This window comes from Capricornis sumatraensis, chromosome X, assembly GCF_032405125.1.
Source record: "Capricornis sumatraensis isolate serow.1 chromosome X, serow.2, whole genome shotgun sequence".
Taxonomy (NCBI): Eukaryota; Metazoa; Chordata; class Mammalia; order Artiodactyla; family Bovidae; genus Capricornis; species Capricornis sumatraensis.
The window spans coordinates 86,975,559-86,993,770 of NC_091092.1; positions in this window are offsets into that span (position 1 = coordinate 86,975,559).

Genomic DNA, 18,212 nt, shown 5'->3' on the forward strand with positions numbered 1-18,212 from the left:
TTCTCCAGGCAAGAACACTGGAGTGGGTTGCCATGTCCTTCTCCAATGCATGAAAGTGAAAAGTGAAAGGGAAGTCGCTCACTATTGTAAGTGAAGTGTGACTCCTAGCAACCCCATGGACTGCAGCCTACCAGGCTCCTCCATCCATGGGATTTTCCAGGCAAGAGTACTGGAGTGGGGTGCCATTGCCTTCTCCGGAATTTTAACTAAACCTAGTCTAACCCACGTCTTAGGTTAACAGCTATGATACTTACCACATAGGGCCACTGGAGAAGACCAAGGTCAATACTAGTAAAGTGAATAAAGATTTTAACATACAGAATAAGTTTCTGAACATTGAGACCGCTCAGTCTAATAGCTATAACTAAGAGACAAATGTCTGAGGGAAGATCAGACCCTGATCCCATAGGACAAAGTTTAATTTTATTTTTGAAAGAGAGAATAAACTCTGCCAACTTCCTTCAAACCCCTTGACACCTCCCACACTTTTCTTTCCCTCCTTTTCTCCTTTCTCTTCCTCCCTTCCACCTTCCCTCCTTTCCTCCCTCTCTCCTCCTTCCTCCCTCCTCCCTGCTCTTTCTCCTTTCTCATCCTCCCTCCCTCCCTCTCTCTCCTTCCCTCTGCCTCTCTCAGTCTCAACATTTTAATAACTATCTTTTGATGGCTAACCTTTCACAGGATACTACTACATTTCAACCCTTTGCCATTCTCCCCACTCCCCTCCATCTCATTCCCTTAAGATCTTGGACTCTCCCTTCAAGAAGAAGGGGGAGGCACAGAGGTCCCTCATGATTTGGATATAGCCTAAGTTCAAATCCTTAAAAAAAAACTGTAAAAAATAAAATTTATGAACTCATTACCTTGATAATGAAGTTAGTTTAGACTTCGGCTGAAAATGTGCCACCTAGAAGGGAGATGTGCCCCTTGAGATGGAAGTGGGCAGTGCCAAGTTCTTGGGCACGTGCAGCTGGCTGCCACCCCGGTCAGCTGTTGGATGAGATTGAGGGAGCCAGGCCCTTCCCTGCTGCTTTTGACCCTGGCGGTAACATCAGGGTTTGTGGAGTCATAATGCCTGAAACCGTTGCAACCCAGCAGAGGTGGGGCAGGCTGGCAAACTCAGTAGCCCTCCATGTCAAAAGCATATCAAGCTGTCTACTGTACAACACATCTTTTTCTGTTCTATTCAGAAGGGTACACATAATTCTTTTATATTTTGTCCTACTCACAACTCCTTAAGACTTCCCTTCACATTCACAGATCCTTAAGGCCTCCCTTCACGTTCACAGCACCCTAAGATCCCCCTTCTCATTCCTCTTCAGGCTAGACTTCCAGAACCATCTAGTCATATTAGTTACCAGTGTGGTGGGGTCTGTATTTTTCATATACAGAATGACCACCAGCAGACACACACGCATGCGCGAACACACGGACGGGCAGACACTCGCACCCGAGCACACTCGCATGTGCGAACACACGCACACACACACACCAGTTTTAAAGTTAAACAAACAAAAAAACAGATAGTTGGGCCACACACACACACACACACACACACACACATCAGTTTTAAAGTTAAACAAACAAAAAACAGATAGTTGGGCCACACACACACACACACAATACACACATCAGTTTAAAAGTTAAACAAACAAAAAAACAGATAGTTGGGCCACACACACACACACATCAGTTTTAAAGTTAAACAAACAAACAATAAAACATAGTTGACCACACACACACACATCACTTTTAAAGTTAAACAAACAAAAAAACATAGTTGGGCCACACACACAAACACATCATTTTAAAGTTAAACAAACAAAAAAACAGATAGTTGGGCCACACACACACACACACAATACACACATCAGTTTAAAAGTTAAACAAACAAAAAAACAGATAGTTGGGCCACACACACACACACACATCAGTTTTAAAGTTAAACAAACAAACAATAAAACATAGTTGGGCCACACACACACACACATCACTTTTAAAGTTAAACAAACAAAAAAACATAGTTGGGCCACACACACAAACACATCATTTTAAAGTTAAACAAAAAAAACAGATAGTTGGGCCACACACACTCATCAGTTTTAAGGTTAAACAAACAAACAAAAAAACACATAGTAGGGCCACACACACACACACACACATAAGTTTTAAAGTTAAACAAAGATAAAAACAGATAGTTGGGCCACACCCACACACACACACACACCAGTTTTAAAGTTAAACAAAAAAACAGGGAGTTCGGCCACACACAGACACACAAACACACATCAGTTTTAAAGTTAAACAAAAAAACAGGTAGTTGGGCCACACACACACACACACACACACACACACACACACACACACACACCAGTTTTAAAGTTAAACAAACATAAAACAGATAGTTGGCCCAGAAACACACACATACACACATCAGTTTTAAAGTGAAACAAACAAAAAAACAGATAGTTGGGCCACACACACATACACACTCATCAGTTTTAAGGTTAAACAAACAAACAAAAAAACAGATAGTTGGGCCACACACACACACACACATCAGTTTTAAAGTAGAGCAAACACAAAAAAGATAGTAGCGCCACAAACACAGACACATCAGTTTTAAAGTTAAACAAACAAACAAAAAAAACAGATATTTGGGCCACACACACACACACACACAAACCAGTTTTAAAGTGAAAAAAGCAAACAAAAAACCAGATATTTGGGCCACACACACACACACACACACATCAGTTTTAAAGTTAAACAAACAAAAAAACAGATATTTGGGCCACACACACACACGCACACATCAGTTTTAAAGTTAAACAACCAAAAAAACAGATAGTAGGGCCACACACATACACATACACACGCCAGTTTTAAAGTTAAACAAACAAACAGAAAAACGGATAGTTGCGCCAGACACACACACACATCAGTTTTAAGGTTAAACAAACAAACAAAAAAAAACAGATAGTTGGGCCCCATCCCAGAGTTTCTAATTCTGCAGGTCTGCAATGAGGCCTGAAAATTGCTCCGTACTGCGTTTTGCATGCATTATCTCATTTAATTCTCACACAACCTTCTGAAGTAGGTACCCTTCATACTTTTTCTCAGGGAATTTCTCTTCCGCATCTTGGATCTGCCATTGCTGCTGCTAAGTTGCTTCAGTCGTGTCCGACTCTGTGCGACCCCATAGAAGGCAGCCCACCAGGGTCCCCCGTCCCTGGGATTCTCCAGGCAATTACACTGGAGTTGGTTGCCATTTCCTACTCCAATGCATGAAAGTGAAAAGTGAAAGGGAAGTCGCTCAGTTGTGTCTGACTCCTAGCGACCCCATGGACTGCAGCCTACCAGGCTCCTCCATCCATAGGATTTTCCAGGCAAGAGTACTGAAGTGGGGTGCCATTGCCTTCTCCGATCTTGGATCTGAGAATAAATAAATGGCCATCTTGGTGGTAGTCTCACACTGGTCACTACCACCATCTTGGACGTGGGTGTCTGTTTGTGCACAGAGATTCGTACGCTTTTTTTTTTTTTTTTAATTCTTCTCAGGTCCAAGATGCAGAAGAGGAATTCCCTGAGAAAAAAGCATGAAGGGTATTCTGATCTTTTGGCCCCATCTGGTGGTTTCAGGTTTGACTGAACCAAATACTGCTCCCCCTGCTGGTGAGAATGGTGCGGTCTGTCAGAAGACCTCGGATGTCCCTCTTCGTGAGGCGGTTTTTTTCTGAAGAGGTTCTGCTGAGGTGGTTGTTCCGAGGCGATTATTCCGAAGTGGTTAGTATCCCCTACTCTCTGCCCCTTTTCTGGGTTTTGTTTGTTTGTTTTGTTTTCTGTTTTCGTTTCTGATTGATGGGGAGCTCCTATTCAATGTAAAGCATTTATTCCAGCCCTCCGGTGACATGTTAAAAGTAAACATATTTTTCTAGCTAATGAGTCTTTTGCCATATATATCCTGTGTCAGAGCTGGAGATGTGGAGATGTGGCTGAGGGAATTCGGCTGTTAATCGGATTTTTTTCCCCTCTGTCAAACAAACTTGTCTCGGACATCTGACAAAAATACTTAAAATATAGTATTAACTGGAGACAGAGTTTTTATCCTTCCCTCCAGATAGTGTCATTAGCAGTGAGTGAATGTTTTAAACAAAGACCTTGGAGGAGAGGAAGGGGATCTTGGAGCACGAAGCCTCTCCGGTTCCCTCACAGACCCTGTAGGGGGTTCCCTCCTTCCCCAACACGCACACTTAAGGATTATTAAAATAGGATGAAGACTACCCTAGTATTCTGCTTTGCACGTGTAGTGTGGCCCCGCGGGGCTATCAGGCTTAGACCTTTTTTTTTTCTTTTAATTTTTATTTAAGATGACAAAGAGGGTAATGAGTTCATATGACCACTAGGGGGCCTCAGCTGCTTGGAAAACGTGTTTGTACACAAGCTTGCTTTGCCAAGTGACGTGAAAGTTGCTCAGTCATATCTTTGCGACTCTTTGCGACCCCAGGGACTAAACAGTCCTTGGAATTCTCCAGGTCAGAATACTGGAGTGGATAGCCTTTTCCTTCTCCAGGGGATCTTCCCAACCCAGGGATCGAACCCAGGTCTCCCTCATTGCTGGCGGATTCTTACCAGCTGAGCCACAGGGAAGCCCAAGAATACTGGAGGGGGTAGCCTATCCCTTCTCCAGCGGATCTTCCCAACGAAGGGATCAAACCCAGGTTTCCCTCATTGCAGGCAGATTCTTTACCAACTGAGCTATCAGGGAAGCCCTCAAAGTGAAAGTCGCTCAGTCTTGTCCGACTCTTTGCTACCCCATGGACTGTAGTCCATGGAATTCTCCAGACCAGAATACTGGAGTGGGTAGCCATTTCCTTCTCCAGGGGATCTTCCCAATCCCGGGATCGAACCCAGGTCTCCTGCATTGGTGAGTTTCCCAAATTGGTGAGTCCCTCCCTGCTAGACTCACTCCCCATCCTAAAAACTGTTTGTATATGTTGTATTTATTTATACATTTCCTTAATGGCCCCATCATAAAGATGTGTATAGGTTCAAGGAAACAGCGAGACAGTCCAACTCCGTAGAGAACCTAACAGGGCCTCACGTACTTAGCCATTCAGTAATTACTCTTGGTGATATCAGTGATTTTGACAGTAGTGATTGTGTTACAATAATCACTCAGCACGTGTCCTCTGAAGCCTTTTTTAGTTTTATATTCAGCTTGCTTTGGGGCTTATCACACTCTGCCTTGTGTTGTAGTTATTTCATTAGGCGCTTTATCTTTCCAAATACAGAAATGTTTCAGGAGAATGACTGTTTTACTCATTTTCATTTACACTGCAAGAGATAGCACTAGGCTGGTCTATATTAGTGAGTGCTTAAGGATATTTACATAATTGAACATTAGTGTGTACACCTGAAACTAATATAATGTTATATATTAATTCTTTTTCAATAAGGAAAGAAAGACAACCATTGGTAATGGTTGTTCAAGAATTGCTATACCCAGAACCAGACAAGTGCCTGGCCACGGCCAAAAATACTGGATCATGTTGGTCCAAAATGCCTGGTTTATTTCAATACCTTCCTAACTAGTTCCACTGAGTGTTTCCTTCCACTCTTGAATAAAATATTTTTTTAAAGAACAAATATATTTTTTTAGCCACTGTTATGTTTATAACAGCTTTATTGAAATGTAATTTAGATACCACATACTTCATGTAAGTGTACAACTCATTGATTTTTAGGGTACTCATAGAGTTGTGCAGATATCACCATAATAAATTTTAGAACATTTTCATCACCAAAAAAGAAACCTTGTACCCTTTAGCTATCACACCTCAGTTCCCCCAACCCTGTACCACCTCAGCTTTAGACAGCAACCATTCTAATTTCTGTCTCTATAGATTTGCCTGTTTTGAACATTTAATATGTGGAATCATACAGTATGTTGTCTTTTGTAACTGACTTCCTTCACTTAGCATAACTTTTTTCCAGTAACGAGTTGTGACAACACGTGTGAAATGTTCATGAAGGAAGGAAGCTCATTAGAGACTTGGTATCAAGGATTTTTATTGGGGGCTGGTCATGCAGGCACCCTCTGCCTAGCACATACCAAAACTCCAGAGTCCCAGGAGGAAAGATGGTGTTCATCAGAAACCATGTTGTTTGCACAAACAGTGAAAGTATAGTGAGCTATTCTTGTCAATTAAGGTGGTGGGAACCCTCCCCAAATCCAAGTTCCGAGATCCTAGCCAAGGGCCAAACTTACCAACAGGATTTTCAAATGATAACATTCTCAGGCCTGTTATATTAACTCTTTTCTACACAGATTTTGATAGGGATTGCATTGATCATTTTGAGGGGAATTGCCATCTTAACAATATTAAGTATACCAACCACTGAACATGGCTTGTCTTTACATTTATTTAAGTCTTTAATTTCTCTCAAAGATGTTTTGTGGTTTTCAGTGTGCAAGTCTTGTAATTCTTTTAATAAATTTATTTTGGACTATTTTATTCTTTTTGACACCATTGTATTCATTTTCAGATTGTTCCTTGCAAGTGTATGGAAATACAATTGAGTTTTGTGTATTGATCTCGTATCCTACAACCTAGAGCTCATTTGTTAGCTTTAATAGTTTTCTTCTTGTGTGTGTGTGGATTTATTAGTTTGTTAATATGGTGGATTATATGGATTTTTAAAAACTGAAGTATAGTTGATCTACAATATTACATTATACAGATACATAATATAGTGATTCACCATTTTTAAAGGTTATACTCCATTTCTAGTTATTATAAAATATTGACTATATTCCCTTTATTGTACAGTATATCCTCATAGCTTGTTGTGTTGTTTAGTTGCTAAGTTGTGTCCGATTCTTTTTGACCCCATGGACTTCAGCACACCAGGCCTCTCTGTCCTTCACTGTCTCCCAGAGTTTGCCCAAGTTCATGTCCATTGAATTGGTGATGCTATCCAGCCATCTCATCCTCTGCTGCCCTATTCTCCTTTTGCCTTCAATCTTTCCCAGCATCAGGCTCTTTTCCAATGAGTGGGCTCTTTGCATCAGGTGGCTAAAGTATTGGTGCTTCACAGAGGTTAAAGCATCTGCCTGCAATGCGGGAGACCCGGGTTCGATCTCTGGGTTGGGAAGATTCCTCTGGAGAAGGAAATGGCAACCCACTCCAGTATTCTTGCCTGGAGAATCCCATGGACGGAGGAGCCTGGTGGGCTACAGTCCATGGGGTCGCAAAGAGTCGGACATGACTGAGTGACTTCACTTTCACTTTCAGCATCAGTCCTTCCAGTGAGTATTCAGGCTTGATTTCCTTTAGGATTGACTGGTTTGATTTCCTGGCTTTTCAAGGAACTCTCAAGAGTCTTCTTCAGCACCACAGTTCGAAATCATCAATTTTTCAGCACTCAAGCCTTCTTTATGGTCCAATTCTCACATCCATACATGACTACTGGAAATACCATAGCTTTGACTATATGGACCTTTGTTGGCAAAGTAATGTTTCTGCTTTTTAATGCACTGTCTAGGTTTGTCATAGCTTTCCTTCCAAGGAGCAAGTGCCTTCTCATTTCATGGCTGCAGTCACCATCCACAGTGTTTTTGGAGCCCAAGAAGAGAAAAATCTGTCACTGCTTCCACTTTTCCCCCTTCTATTTGCCATGAAGTGATGGGACTGCATGCATGATCTTGTTTTTTTTTTTTTTAAATGTTGAGTTTTAAGCCAGTTTTTTCACTCTCCTCTTTCACTTTCATCAAGAGGCTCTTTAGTTCCTCTTCACTTTCTGTCATTAGAGTTGTATCATCTGCCTATCTGAGGTTGTTATTTCTCCTGACAATCTTGATTCCAGTTTGTAACTCATCCAGCCTGGTATTTCACATGATGTACTCTTCCTATAAGTTAAATAAGAGTGACAATATACAGCCTTGTCCTACTCCTTTCCCAATTTTGAACCAGTCCGTTGTTCCATATCTGGTTCTAACTGTTGCTTCTTGACCCACATACAAGTTTCTCGGGAGACAGGTAAGATGATCTGGTATTCCCATCTCTTTAAGAATTTTCTACATTTGTTGTGATCCACCCAATCAAAGGCTTTAGTGTAGTCAATTAAGCAGAAGTAGATGTTTTTCTGGAGTTCCCTTGCTTTCTCTATAATCCAACAAATGTTGGCAATTTGATCTCTGATTCCTCTACCTTTTATAAATCCAGCTTGTACATTTGGAATTTCTCAGTTCTTGTACTGCTGAAGCCTAGCTTGAAGAATTTTGAGCATAACCTTACTAGCATGGGAAGTGAGCACAATTGTCCAGTAGTTTGAACATTCTTTAGCACTGCCCTTCTTTGGGATTGGAATGAAAACTGACCTTTTCCAGCCCTGTGGCCACTGCTGGGGTTTCCAAATTTGCTGACATATTGAGTGCAGCACTTTAACAGCATCATCTTTTACAATTTGAAATAGCTTAGCTGGGATTCTATCATCTCCAGGAGCTTTATTGGTAGTGATACTTTCTAAGGCCACTTGACTTCATACTCTAGGATATCTGGTTGTAGGTGAGTGACTACATTATTGTGGTTATCTGGCTCATTAAGATATTTTTTTGTGCAGTTCTTCCGTGCATTCTTACCACCTCCTCTTAATCTCTTCTGCCTCTGTTAGGTCCTTACTGTTTTTGTCCTTTATCTTGCCCATCCTCATATGAAATGTTCCTTTGATATCTCCATTTTTCTTGAAGAGATCCTTATAGCTTATTTCATATATGATAGTTTTGTGACTCAATTCCCTACCCCTATATTGCCCCTCTCCCTTCCCTATCTGCATTGGTAACCACTAGTTTGTTTTCTATATCTCTGAGCCTGCTTCATTTTTGTTATATTTACTGTTTCTTTCTTTTTTTTTTTTTTAGATTTCACATATAAGTGAATCACATACAGTATTTGTCCTTCTCTGTCTGACTTTAATACCCTCCAGGTCCAACTATGTTGCTGCAGATAGCAAAATTTCATTCTTTTTATGGCCGAATAGTATTCCACTGTGTGTGTGTGTATGTGTGTGTGTATCTCACATCATCTTTATCCCTTTACCTGTTGATAGACACTTAGGTTGCTTCCATACCTTGGCAATTTGTAAATAATGCTTCTATTAACATCAAGGTACATGTATCTTATCTTTTTGTGTTAGTTTTGTTTTTCAGATATATACCCAGAAGTGGAATTGCTGGGTCATATGGTAGTTTTGTTTTCAGTTTTTTTTGAGAGCCTTCCATACTGTTTTGCAGAGTGGCTGTACCAGTTTACATTCCCACCAACAGTGTACTAAGGCTTCCTTTTCTCAACATCCTCACAAACACTTTGTTATGTATTGCCTTTTTGATGATGGCCATTTTGACAGATGTGAGGTGCTATCTCACTGAGGTTTTGATTTACATTTCCTTGATGATTAGCAGTGTTGAGCATCTTTTCATGTACCCATTGTCCATCTGCATTTCCCCTTTGGAAAAATGTCTATTCAGGACTTCTGTCCATTTTAAAATCAGAGTTTTTTGGATGTTGTGTTGTATATAGCTTTTTTTTTTCAGTGCATGTTCTAATTATTCCATTATATATACACAACATGTCACAGTCTACTGTAGTTGGCATTTTAGCAGTTTGAGAGAGTGTAAAACTTTTCCTTCTTTTATCCTCCTACATCGATATTATTGTTTTAAACATGTCCTCTACATATATTGAGAACTGCATCAGATAGTGTTATACATTTTGCTGTAACTCTCAGACATAATTGAGAAAGCAGCATCAGAAGGAGGGTCCATTGTATCTACCTGTATTTTTACTCTTTCCACAGTTCTTTCTCCCTTATGTTATTAACACAAGATTCCTTCCATGACTATTTTTTCTACCTTGTAAACTTTCTATTCTTTTCAGAGGAGCATCTGAGAATGACTTCATTTCCCCTTCACTTCTGAAGGATATTTTCCTTGGATATAGAATTCTCAGTTGCCAACTGACAGCTCTTTCCTCTTAGTACTGGAAAAACATTGCCACCTTCTTCTGGCCTGCGTGGTTTCTATTGTCATTTGACAAAATTTTGCTCTATTAGAAAGGTATCATTTCTCTCTTGCTGCTTTCAAGGTTTTTTTTTTTGTCTTTAGTTTTCAGAAGTTTGATTATGATGTTTTTGTTTGAATTTCTTTGGGTTTATCCTCTTTGCGGTTTACTTACCTTCTTAAATGTAGGTTTATGTCTCTCTCAATTTTGGAAAACTTTCAGCCTTATTTCTTGGAATAAATATTTTTGTAGAAAAGATTACCAGAAGTAGAATCTCTGGGTAAAATGGTTCAAACTTTTAAAAGTCACTATATATTTTCAAATAACGCTCCTAAAATTGGTAGCAGTTTTTATTTCTGCCGACAATGCAAGTGCCTGTTTACTCACCCCTTTACCAACAGAAGTTAATATTAATCCATTAAAATTTTGCCAATATCCTAAACAAAATGCATTGCTGTTTTAATCGACATGTATTTTTAGTGAAACTGAGCATATTTTTATGCTTACTGACCATTTATGTTTCTTCTCTAATTGTTCATTTACTTATCAGTTTTTTTTTTTGATGGATAGTTCATCTTTTTCTTGTTGATCATGCAGTTCTCTTTGTACATTTTGGAAATTATTCCTTTGTCACATGTGTTGACAATGTTTTTAGCCAGTTTGTTGTTAGATTTTTTAACCTTGTTTTTGTTTACTTGTTTTGCCAAATACTACTTAATGTTACTGAGACTTTTGCTTAAAAATCTCTAAATTTTTGTCCTGTTTAGAAAGGTTTTCTTTATTCACGATTATAAAAATATTTTTTATATTTTATCTAATATTTCCATGGTTGCATTTTCACAATTAAATGTTGGATCCATGTGAAATATATTTTCATGTTAAAGTGAAGTAGATAAGAGCAGATGTTTCCTACCAGGTTTTAATACAGGAATGTAGTGGGGAGGGGAAAGGAGAGTTCATGACAATTTTGTATGCCTAGGTTGGAGGGAAATACTGGAAAATGGCAGTGTCAAAGAGCTATCTCCTTTTTTCTTAGTATTCTCTCTGAGTGCTGCCCAAAGGAAAGGTTAAGTCAACTGGAGGTTTGAAAGTTGAGATAATTTTTTTTTTAATTTTTGGAAAAATTATAATTTTTACTCAATAACTTTTTTTTGTGAAAAACTGGAAGGAAATAGGAAAAATAAATTTCTCATTTTGTGATTTTTTGTGTTGCTATTGTTTTGGTGGATGTACCTTTTCCTCTTTTGACTAAAGAAGATTTATAGTGACTTGTGTTAATACTGTATTTCCTTTATAGTGCATCCCAGTAGGATGCTTGTCCACAGCAATGACCCTTGAAGGAAGATAACCCATTTACTTGGTTAACAAATATTTTCCAGTCATCTGTCCAGGAGGCAGGAATGGGGTAGTGCTTTGTCTTTGGTCTCTGGAATCAGACTGTGTGGGTTTAAATCCCAGTCTGATAGCTTACTAGCTGTGTGATCTTGGGCAAGTTACTACAAGCTCCTCTTCTGCAAAATGTGCTGTGTGCTTATTCACTCAGTCGTGTTCGACTCTTTGTGACTCCATGGGCTATAGCCTGCCAGGCTCCTCTGTCCATGGGGATTCTCAAGGCAAGAATACTAGAGTGGGGTTGCCATGCCCTCCTCCAGGGGATCTTCCCAACCCAGGGATGGAACCCAGGTCTCCTGCATTGCAGGTGGATTCTTTATCAGCAGAGCTACCAGGGAAGCTCTTCTGCAAAACAGGAACAGTAACAATTCATTGTATTGTTGTGAGTGTCAAAACAGTGTTACACATACAGTAAGCAGTTGATAAATGTGAACTCTTCTTAATGCTAATCACTGAAGATAGAGCACAATGCCTGTGGTCCTTACAGTTGTGGGGCTTGCATTCTTGAGTGATGAGATAGGTTCAAAAATTAAAAATTGCAATAATTACTCTAAAAGAAATGTAAGGGTTGAGATAAAGTATAAGGGAGTGGGAGAAGAATCCTACTCTAGATAACATGGTCAAGCAAGGCCTCTCTGAAGAGAGGATAGTTAAGCTGAGACTTTAAAGCATGAGAAAAAAAAAGTGATTTAAAGAAGAGAGGGAAGAATATTTCTGACAATGGGAACATCATGTGTGAAGATCCCGAGGAGTGTGATTTTCTGTATATTCAAAGTTTGGGAAGAAGATCATTATGGCTGGAATGGAGTAAATGAGAAAGAGAGTGGTATGAAATGAGGTTAGTGAGATAGATGGGACTTGTAGTCCAGGGTAAGGAGTTTGGATTTTAATTCTGTGGGTAACTACAAAAGCAGGAGAGGAACATAATTTTTGTTTTTAAAAAGGTTAATCACATCATTGTATTGTATTTGCATTAGAGATGAACCAGATTGGAAAGTGGTAGAACAGCTTGGAGGCTTTTGACAGTGGCCCCACTGAGAGATCATGGTGGTAGTGGAGATGGAGAAAAGTGGATGGATATAAAATATATTTTTGAGGTAGAATCAACAGGACTTGCTGAAGGATTGGATTTGAGGGGTTAAGGTGGTGGAAAAGAATAGAATCAAGGATGATACCCAGGTTTCTGGCTTGATTAACAGGCTTGATATGGTATCAGTTTCTGAAATAGGGCTTCCCTGGTGGCTCAGAGGTTACAGCATCTGCCTGCAATGTGGGAGACCTGGGTTCGATCCCTGGGTCAGGAAGATCCCCTGGAGAAGGAAATGGCAACCCACTCCAGTATTCTTGCCTGGAGAATCCCATGGACGGAGGAGCCTGGTGGCTACAGTCCATGGGGTCGCAAAGAGTCAGACATGACTGAGCGACTTCACTTTCACTTTCTGAAATGGGGAGCATTGGACGAAGGATCAGATTTGGTGAGGTTGTGAATATGTTGAGTTTGAGATATCTATTAGACATCCAAGAGGAGATGTGGAATAATTAGTTGGATTTATGAGTCTGGAGTTCAGGGCCAGCTTTTAGGTTATATTTAAAGTCATGGATTTATATGTGATAACCTAGGGAGATTAAAAAGAGACAAGGGCCTGGGATCATGTGACTATTTTCCCTTTAATGTAAAAGCTATGAGATACTATCAGTAAAAGGAGAATGGACTAATAATAAATGTAAAAATGTAGTTTAGTAGTAGAGTATCTGTATATGCAGGAATTCTTAGATTTTATTCCTGGTATCTCCACTTTTCTCTTTCCTTCCTTAGAACATAGAGCAGGGTGATAAACTCTTCAAGTCTTTTATCAGTTACTCATATATTTTTTTCTAGCTCCTGGACAAAAGCAGGTGCTCAATAAATGTTGAATGAATTAATTAATGTACTAATGAAATAAACGAGAATATCAATGGTAGTACCTGCTTTGCCACAATGCAGCATTTTGATATTGGGCAGTTAGCAATCATGGGGCTTCACCGGTGCCTCAGAGGTAAAGAATCTGGCTGCAATGCAGGAGCTGCAGGAGACACGAATTCGATCCCTGGGTCGGAAAGACCCCTGGAGGAGGGCATGGCAATCCACTCCAGTATTCTTGCCTGGAGAATCCCACGGAGAGAGGAGCCTGGCAAGCTCCATAGGGTCACAAAGAGTCGGACACGACTGAAGTGACTTAGCATGCATGCAATTAGCAAGCTACAGTTTTCTTGTGTCTGTAAAATGGCAATAATAAAAGTACCTACCTTTTGGGACAATGTTTAAAACAATTTAAAAAGTTATAGCAATCAGCAAGAGTTAGCGCTCAATTAATGTTTTAGCTACTATTAGCTATCTGCACTATGGGTGCTATCCATAAAATAGGGGCAATAATTTCTGCTCTGCTTCCATCACAAGGCCATTTGTGAAGCCAGCAAGAGTTAACGTTTGACTCTATAAAAGCTTATTATTGTTGTTGTTGTTGTTATTTGGCCGCCCTGCGGTTTTCGGGATCTTGGTTCCCCCACCAAGGATTGAACCTGGGCCAGGGCAGAGAAAGCAGCGAGTCTTAACCCACTGGATCGCCAGGCAATTCTCCAAAGCTTATTTAATTGCTCACGTAATGCTGCCACTCTCTCCGTCCTCCGGCAGGGTTATTTAAACAAAAACACGTCTTTAAAGGGACCCAGTACTCCCTTTGTCAGTCCAGTCCGGTCTAACCAATGGTACTCGAAACCACGCCCCATTGGGAGGTCTATTAGCCTCAGAGTTCACTTTGAAAATATCCAGCCCGCCCCTCCTTGCTAGGCTGGCGCGACTCAACGGCACGCTGATTGGCCCCTGCTGGCCAATCACCACTGCTCTTCTTCCTGGGCTGTACTTTTCAAAATTCTCGTGGGTAAATTGAGACGGACGCCGGTTGCTGCAACGCGGAGCTCCGGTCATTTTCCTGGCCTCACCTGGCCTAGGAGTGCGTCCGTGATCTTTCCTGTTCTGCCCTCAATCTCGATATGAGGTAGGCGCCTTTGAACTTGTCCTGACTCGAATGTCCGGCTCTGTCGCCCGCGGGTGGGTCCTTGAGGCTCACTCCAGTCCCTGTAATTTTTGCCGGAATGCGTCCTGCCACGAAACTTTTGCTTTCTCCTGTCAGCAGTCTGCGGAGAGAGTCCTGTTCAAGGTTGGGCAGGGAGTGTGTTTTAGAGGGTGAGAAGGCAAAACAAACAAAACCCAAACTGGTTCCCGGCTTTTAAATGGAGCTACCGCTGCAACATTCCTGAATCAGAGTACATTTCTGTAGTCTTTTCCCAAGTGAAGCTGTACAGGATCAATTTAACCTACAAAACGTACTTAAGTTAGAGAATGCAACGTGAGGGATATCTTAAACACGTTGAAGGATATGAAGGGGGATGGAAACGTGTCTTTTCTCCCTTGTCTCCAGTCAGTCCGTCAGTTGTTGTGCTCAGTCGTGTCCGACTCTGCGACCTCATGGACTATAGCCCGCTAGGCTGCTCTATCCGTGTAATTTTACACGCAAGAATACTGGAGTGGGTTGCCATTTCCTTCTCTTGGGGATCTTACCGACCCAGGGATCGAACTCAAGTCTTTTGTGTCTCCTGCGTTGGCAGGCGAGTGCCTCACCACTGTGCCAGCTGGGAAGCACCGTTGTCTCCACTAGCTAGTGATAGAAGAGAGTTGGTGAGACTTAAGATTTTCACCTTCAGTCCCATCCAGCTCTGGCTTTCCATGGCTCTCTGCTGTGGACCTCCTGGACTCCTAGAATGTCAGAAGTTGAAGGGATCCAAGAATAATGCTTCTTAAACTTTAAAGTGCATACAAATCACCAGGGGAAGTTAACTTTCACTTTCAGATTTGGTAAAGCCTCGCTTGGGAAGTGGGAGAAGGCAGTGGCACCCCACTCCAGTACTTTTGCCTGGAAAATCCATGGACGGAGGAGCCTGGTAGGCTGCAGTCCATGGGGTCGCTAAGAGTCGGACACGACTGAGCGACTTCACTTTCACTTTTCACTTTCATGCATTGGAGAAGGAAATGGCAACCCACTCCAGTGTTCTTGCCTGGAGAATCCCAGGGACGGGGGAGCATGGTGGGCTGCCGTCTATGGGGTCGCACAGAGTCGGGCATGACAGAAGCGACTTAGCAGCAGCAGCAGCAGCAGCAGCAGCTTGGGGAGTGGGAGAAGGCAATGGCACCCCACTCCAGTAGTCTTGCCTGGAAAATTCCACGGACGGAGGAGCCTGGTAGGCTGCAGTCCATGGGGTCACGAAGAGTCGGACACGACTGAGCAACTTCACTTTCACTTTTCACTTTCCTGCACTGGGGAAGGAAATGACAACCGACTCCAGTGTTCTTGCCTGGAGAATCCCAGGGATGGGGGAGCCTGGTGGGCTGCCGTCTGTGGGGTCTCACAGAGTCGGACATGACCGAAGCGACTTAGCAGCAGCAACAGCTTGGGGAGTGAGTTTAAATTGCTAACAAGCTCCCAGGTGATGCCAATATTGCTGGCCCATTGACGATGATTAAATGTCCAGGAGACTCTGGTCTTACTATCTCATTTTCTTAGGTGAAGGAAGGAAGCCTGGAGATGGTAAAGGGACCTTTACCATCCAGTGTCACTCAGCCAGCTAGGGACAGGATCAGAACTACACTTTAGGCATCCTCCCCAGCTCAGTGCTGCTTTCATTGACATCATCCTGCTTTCTCTCCCCAGTGTCTTGCTGTCTGTAATCTGCCTTTGTATATAAAAAGAAGTTGATACTGTTTCCTGAGACTGTCCTATCTACAGTTTTGGACTCTGAACAATTGGGCTTCTGAACAAGCCAACTTGTCCCTGTGTGGGTTTCAACACCAGCCCTGGGATAGAGCCTTTAACACTCATCAGTGTGTATGTAGTGGAGAAGGAAAGTCTGAAAAGTGGAGAGGGTTCTAATTTTCTTGTCTAAGTAAGGCTGAGGGTTCTGTAGGTAGTAGAAGCTGAGAGTGTTCTGCAGAGTGTCCTTTTATGAAAACATGCTTTTGGTGGTGTAATCCCCTCCCCTCTCCTAGTGGCAGGGAAATTAGTTACTTAATCCAGATTATTGTTCAGGATAATGAAAGTGATAAATGACCATCATCTGAAAACTGATTTTCTCTGAGGTTTAGTCATGCTGTGATGTCATCAGCCAAAAGTTTTCTGGCCTGCTGACTCCAGTTCAATTGTTTTCTTTCCAGCTGAAAGATAAATATTTGAGAACCCGAGTCTTTGGTCATCCATAAAGAATTGTATGAGGTGTGAACAATAATAATGGAGTGAGTGGTTTTCATACAGTCCAGTTAAGGCTGGGTTCACTCAATTTAGCTTTATTTCTGCTTGGCTGAGTTTTGAGGGATGAGATGGAAAATGGGTTTGGATTTGGAGGAAGAAAAGGAGAGTACAATGCACCATGTATTCTGAGGACATACCAGGTTAAGCTTTGCACGTGCAAATTTACATTTGAGCCATACGATACCTCTGCAAGTAAGAGGTGGTACATGGCTCTTTTGCAGATAAGGAAACTGAGGCTCAAAATGCTAAATTGGCTGATTTAGAAGCCCAATTGCTTCTTTAAAAAGAAGTCTGTGGTCGTTCTAACTCAGTACTCCTCATACTACCACTCTGTGGCCTTTCACTTTGTTCTGTGGGCTGTTTTGGAATCTTTGCACATACAGTCAGAGAGACTTCATGGTATTTTAGAAAAGAGCCCTGGAAAGAGCTGGGTGATCTGTGCTGCTTAATAGTTTGTTCTGTGTAGTAAATAACTTTTAACTCATCTGAGACTATGAAGTGGAAAGAATTGTACTTGCCCTGCTTACCCTCACAGCTTGGGGAGGATTAACTGACATAATAAATGTGAAGGCACTTATTTGTCCTGACTTTTCCTCGCCAACAGAATGTTTAATATTGTCCATCCAAAGCAAAACCCAAGTTAGCCTTTCTCTTTTCTTCAACCTTTCTCTCAAACTGCAGTCTTTGCAGTCTTCACAGCATGGTCCCAGCCTAGCTCTCAGCCTGTTTCTAACTCCTCCCAACACATTATACTTCACACTCTGGGCAGCTTGGATGTTTCCAAACCTGCTGCGCTCTACACGTTCAAGCCTCTGCCTGGGCTCTGGGTTTCTTTGCCTGGAAAGCTCACCTGTCTACTTGGGAACCTTTTTATCATATTAAGTCCAGATCAAATATAGTCTCCTCTGTGAAGCCTTCCTCTACCCACTGTCTCCCATAAGATTACTGACTTTGCGTTATGTTTCTAAAGTACTTTGTGGCTGCTGCTGCTGCTGCTAAGTTGCTTCAGTCGTGGCCGACTCTGTGCGACCCCATAGATGGCAGCCCACCAGGCTCCCCTGTCCCTGGGATTCTCCAAGCAAGAACACTGGAGTGGGCTGCCATTTCCTTCTCCAATGCATGAAAGTGAAAAGGGAAAGGGAAGTCGCTCAGTCGTGTCTGACTCTTAGCGACCCCATGGACCACAGCCGCTCCTCCGTCCATGGGATTTTTCCAGGCAAGAGTACTGGAGTGGGGTGCCATTGCCTTCTCTGGATGGCTGTTATTAAATCATTTGTCACATTCATATGTTGCTGGTAGAGCTGTGCCTGTGAATACTTCTAGGATAAGATCCATGATTTATTTGTGTTTGTCTCCATTGCCTGATGTATCTTGTACATAAATTTGTTGCATTGCCTTGAGGGTCTCTCTTATGGAAGCCTGT